Raw genomic sequence first — 5,000 nt, 5'->3', positions numbered from 1 at the left:
GGATAATGAGTGTAAATAACTATGGACTTTGGCTATATCAGGCCTAAAGCAACATTCTGTCCTGCTGAAGGTTTTAGCCTCCCATTGTAATTACTAGATCTAGATCTGGCCAGAAAAGGGCTGAATGCAGTGAAAGTGAACGCGAGAGACAGGATGCCGCAGGGAAATTTGGTCTTGCTCTTTGACATGCTTGTCTTGTCTCAAGTAGATTATGGTTTTGGTCTGCTGACACTGTCCAGAACGCAACTTAGAAGGCTGGACGTGATCCAGAACGAAGGAATGAGAGCCAGACTCGGTTGAACAAAAGATACCTCAGCTGCTGCAATGCGATATGTGCTAGGCCTACCCGGCATGAACGAAAGACACAAGCTTGCACAGGTCAAAGCTTATCTGAAAGTCTGCACAGATCCACAGAATCCTCTTCATGACAAAGTAGATTGTCAGACTAACCCAAGACTTAAACGGGGCATGGAGTGGATGACCCATGCAGTGCAAACCATTGAAGAGTGTGGTCTCACTGTGGGGGCAATCAGACGAGGGGAGAAATGGGTACAGCTCGCAGACGAGGTGAAAGACAGATTCACTCAGGTGATTGCTTCATTAGGGCGTGAACGTCGTGAAAAACCTGGAGGAGCAACGCAAGCTGAAATCCAGACTCTAAGTGAAGAGAACTGCAGAGAGGATGAAGCCATCTCCCTGATGGCTCTGTTCAGCGTGGGATCAAATCAGGCTGTGCTTACACTGCTTCTTGCCAAGGAGTAACAATACAGGAGGCATCTGGGGCAATGGGCCTCACTACATCTAGCATGTGCATGGAGATCAAGGCCATCACTGAGGCTCTGAAATGGCTTTACACTAATGGATACCAGCAGGCTACCTTTGTTGCGGACTCAGTGAATACTATGGATAAGATCTTGACCAGCAGCCTCTATGCAGATTGGTTTAAGACAATCCAAGGTAGCAAAATCAGACGCTTGCAGTGGATTTTCTGCCCAGGACATGCAGGAGTCAAGGGAAATTAAAGAGCAGATAAGTTAGAAGGCCCTGCAAACATAGAGGGAGTGCTTTGACCCTCCAACTGTAGTAGTCCTTGTCCGAGAACACCTAGCCAGCAGCCGTGAAGAGGACTCTTTCGCGAAGGAGGTGGTGATTGCGAAAGGAGTGTAGCCTGGTGAAGGTAGGAGGAGCAGGCGGCGTGACCCCATCAGACGCTTCAACAACCAGCTGATGATAGAGACAATCAGCCTGCCCACACTGAAATGGACCCTCATGAAGAGGGGCGAAGAAGCATGGAGCAACCCACCTCCTTAAGACCCCAGTTCTACATCCAAGTATCCAAGTAAGTATCTAGATCTAGACATACGATTTCAACGCACATGTAGTACAAGGCAGCTGGAGACGATGGTATCACAACCGAAGCCATCCTTGCATGCGGTAAAACCGGAATACATTGTCTTACAATCATCTTCCAGAAAGCATGGAAAGAAAGAAAAGTACCAGCAGACTAGCAAAATGCGATAGTGATGCCAATATGGAAGAAAAAGGGCAGCAAGAAAGACTGCAACACCTATAGAGGCATATCTCTTCTCAGCCATGCGGGGAAAATGTAGGCAAAGATTCTAGGCCGACGCACTCGCGCAAAAGCCGAACATCTTCTTAGTGAAGCCTAGTTTGGTTTTAGAAAAGGAAGAGGGTGCACTGATGCAATCTTTGCACTCCGACAACTGTGTGAGAGGGCTTTGGAATACGACAAAGATCTCCATCTCGTATTTGTGGATCACGAAAAAGCCTTTGATCGAGTAAATAGAAACAAGCTATGGAAGATCTTAGAGCAGTACGACATCAAGGGACAACTGCTAGACAACATCAGGGCTAGATCTATCTATGCCAACGGCAGAAGCGCAGTCCGCACTACCAGTTGAACATCGGACTGGTTTCCTGTAACATCCGGAGTGAGACAGGGCTGCAATCTCTGCCCTCTGCTCTTCGTGATCTACATGGACCAGATTACAAAGGAGGCCAATCCAGACCCAGAGGCACTCAACAAACTCATGTTTGCAGACGACCTGGCAATGATGAACAACAAGACCCAGCTGCAGGAGCATATGAACCATCTAAATGCGAGCTGCGAGAGATATGACATGAAGATCAGTATCAGCAAGACCGAAGTCGTGACAATTAGCAGGAGACGTCAACGTCAACGTCAACGAGACCAGACAAAGCGGATATCAACATCAACGGATCCCAACTAAAACAAAGCAAAGAATTCAAATACTTGGGCAGCATGTTCACAGAAAATGGAAAATTAGATCTAGATCTAGATCTAGATCTACATCTAGAATCTAGATCTAGATCTAGATCGAGAAATAGAGACTTAGATGCCAGAGAGCCAACGCAGTCAGCTATCTCGGCCCTCTCCTGAAACATCCCAATATCCCCATGAGCACCAAGGCGAAGCTCATCAACGCCATTTTCCTTCCAACACTCGCATATCAGTTCCAGACATGGTCCCTAACAAAAGCCCTAGAGAGGAAACTGGTCACTTGCGAGATGAAATGCTTAAGAAGAGCGGTCAACAAAACAAGAAGAGACAAAATAAAAAAATGAATTTATAAGGGACACCGTAGGAGCAGCACCAGTCCTACCACACATTGAAAAACAAAAGGTCAAGTGGTTCGGACACCTCAAGCGGATGCCCTCAAACCATCCAGCTCTGAGAGCATACAACATTAAATATTCTAGATGGAGAGCCACAGGAACACCAAGGCGACGATGGAGTGAATCTGTGACAGACACCCTCAGAGCTCACGGGATGTCCCTCCTACAGGCCACTCGCCTTGCTGCAGACAGACGCCTGTGTCTCCCCGCGACACCCCCCGGTACAAGCGGAAGAAAAAAGTAAAAGTCAAAGTAAAAGTATGTAGTACGTGGGATTAGAAGAAACTGACGGCTCTGTCGAAAGTCACTTATCATTCTAAATTATTTATGGTAATTCATGTATAAGTATAACTTACGCCCTCAGCCATTCGCACAATCCACTAGAGGTCCTTATCTCAGCCAAGCGACTGACGTCATCATCATTGTTGTTATAGAAGCATTCAGTTGCTGTGCCTTGAGGTGCTTAACGACTAGATCTAGATCTTTCAGCGCTCGCCTTTGAGAAACGAAGAGACGTAGCCTTTGGACATGGGGAAAATCCGAATAACAAAACAAGGAACTTTATAAATTTTGTGATCCCTGCTTAGTTCCAAACATATCCTATGTCGATGCCGATATTGTATTGACGTTCTAGAAGAACAAAGTATAAATTAAAAATAAAACAACTCAGAAGAAAGATGGAAGTCCCAAAGTTCATTATACAATGCATAGGGCTTAACCGTTTTTCAAAACTCTTCCATTCTCGTGTTTTATGGGTCTGGGTGGTTGGCCGTAGGATATAGGCCTACTTCTTTTCTGTCTCTTGTTTCTATATGTCTTGCTCTTTCCCTAATCTAAAAGACAATTGTTGGGTTCGAGTGTTTCTCTTTACTCAAACTGAATTTTTTTAAACAACCTTTTTTCTGCTCCCATTCCATCCCCCTCACCCGCCTCTCTCTCTCACTCTCTCTCTCTCTCTCTCTCTCTCTCTCTCTCTCTCTCTCTCTCTCTTTCTCCTCTCACCCTCTCTTTCTCTTTCTCTTTCTCTCTTTCTCTTTCTCTGTCTCTCTGTCTCTCCTCCTCCTTCTCCCTCACTTCTCTTTCTTTCTCTTTCCTTTTCTCTCCCCCTCTTTCTCCTTTCTTCGTATTCCTTCTCTCTCTCTCTCTCTCTCTCTCTCTCTCTCTCTCTCTCTCTCTCTCTCTCTCTCTTTCTTAATCACTTGCTCTCTCTCTCCTCCCTTCTCTTCTCTTTTCTCTGCTCTCTCTGTGTCTCTCTGTCTCTCTGTCTCTCTGTCTCTCTCTCTCCGTCTCTCTCTCCCTCTCTCTCCCTGCCCCTTCTCTCTCTCACTCTCCGGTATTCTGAAACAAATCAATCGTTAAGGTGTACAGTGCCTCCCCCTTTTACCCCCATCCAAAATTGCAACACATGTTGCGAAAATATTATCCCCCCACAGGCAGCGCAGATTCGATGCTTTCCAAAACCGAAACAGAATCTGCCTTGAGTAGTCTGCTTGACTGAATGCATATTCCACCTTCGCAGCAACGATTTGTTTGTTTATTCCTCTGAGCAGACCGAGAGATAAGAAAAGCAACACAATAACCAAGCAAAGAGGCAGAAACAGCAGAGAGAAAATAAAGGCCCGCAGGATCTACCGGCATTTTCCAAATGATCAGTACCCGAACATTTTTCATTCAGTTCGTTTTAGAAGGATTTTCGCTTCAGCCTAATGATGAGACAATGGGGTCATTGTGTGCCCTACTGGGGAGTTAGTGAGTTAGTCTGTTCTGTTTTAATGTTTTCGGGTTGTTTTGTTGTTGCTGTTGTTATTTCTGCTGTTGTTGATGCTGTTGTTGTTCTTGCTATTCTTGTTGTTTTTGTGTTGTTGTTGTTGTTGTTGTTGTTGTTGTTGTTGTTGTTGTTGTTGTTGTTGTTGTTTAATCTGCAATTATGTCGTAAGAGGCAAAGGTAAACCAAGTGTATAACTTAAACAGATGAATGACCCCCCCCAAAAAAAATTAATCGGGATGATTTAGGTTTTCTGGGAGCACCCAAGTAGAGTAATATGTGGCGAACCATGAGAACTGATTTATATAAATGTTATCTCAGAACTTGGAGAAGAATATTTACGATCTGGGTAGCTCCAGCCTTTGGTTTTTACATACAACCATGCTTTAGATCTTTTGGAACTATAAGGAGAAAACAGAAGATACCGCTAGGCGAGGCTCGTCTTCTTGTGGCTACTGTGGGGATTTGGTTTCTTAGAACGAAAGCGAGGAAGAAAGAGGAGAGCGCAGCGCGTGTGTAGCCTATGCGTGAGTGCATGTGTTGGGAAGGGGAAGGGTGGAGGAGAGAGAGAGAGAGA

General features: G+C 45.3%; 1 protein-coding gene across 5 annotated transcripts in view; it reads right to left on the bottom strand.

Annotated features, from left to right (window-relative positions):
- Positions 1 to 3,100, bottom strand: part of LOC101845819 — a 17,403-nt gene extending 14,303 nt beyond the window's left edge. For 4 of the 5 annotated variants that reach the window (XM_005090559.2, XM_035971800.1, XM_035971803.1 and 1 more), the window contains exon 1: positions 3,015 to 3,100. The gene's annotated coding sequence lies outside the window, so the exon portion shown is untranslated. The remainder of the gene's footprint in view (positions 1 to 3,014) is intronic. The other variant, XM_005090560.3, reaches the window with a different exon arrangement.
- Between the last annotated feature and the right edge of the window lie 1,900 nt (positions 3,101 to 5,000).

This window comes from Aplysia californica, unplaced genomic scaffold (genome assembly GCF_000002075.1).
Source record: "Aplysia californica isolate F4 #8 unplaced genomic scaffold, AplCal3.0 scaffold00019, whole genome shotgun sequence".
Classification (NCBI taxonomy): domain Eukaryota; kingdom Metazoa; phylum Mollusca; class Gastropoda; order Aplysiida; family Aplysiidae; genus Aplysia; species Aplysia californica.
The sequence above is the reverse complement of the archived record's forward strand: the minus strand, read 5'-3'. Positions and strand labels throughout refer to the sequence as shown.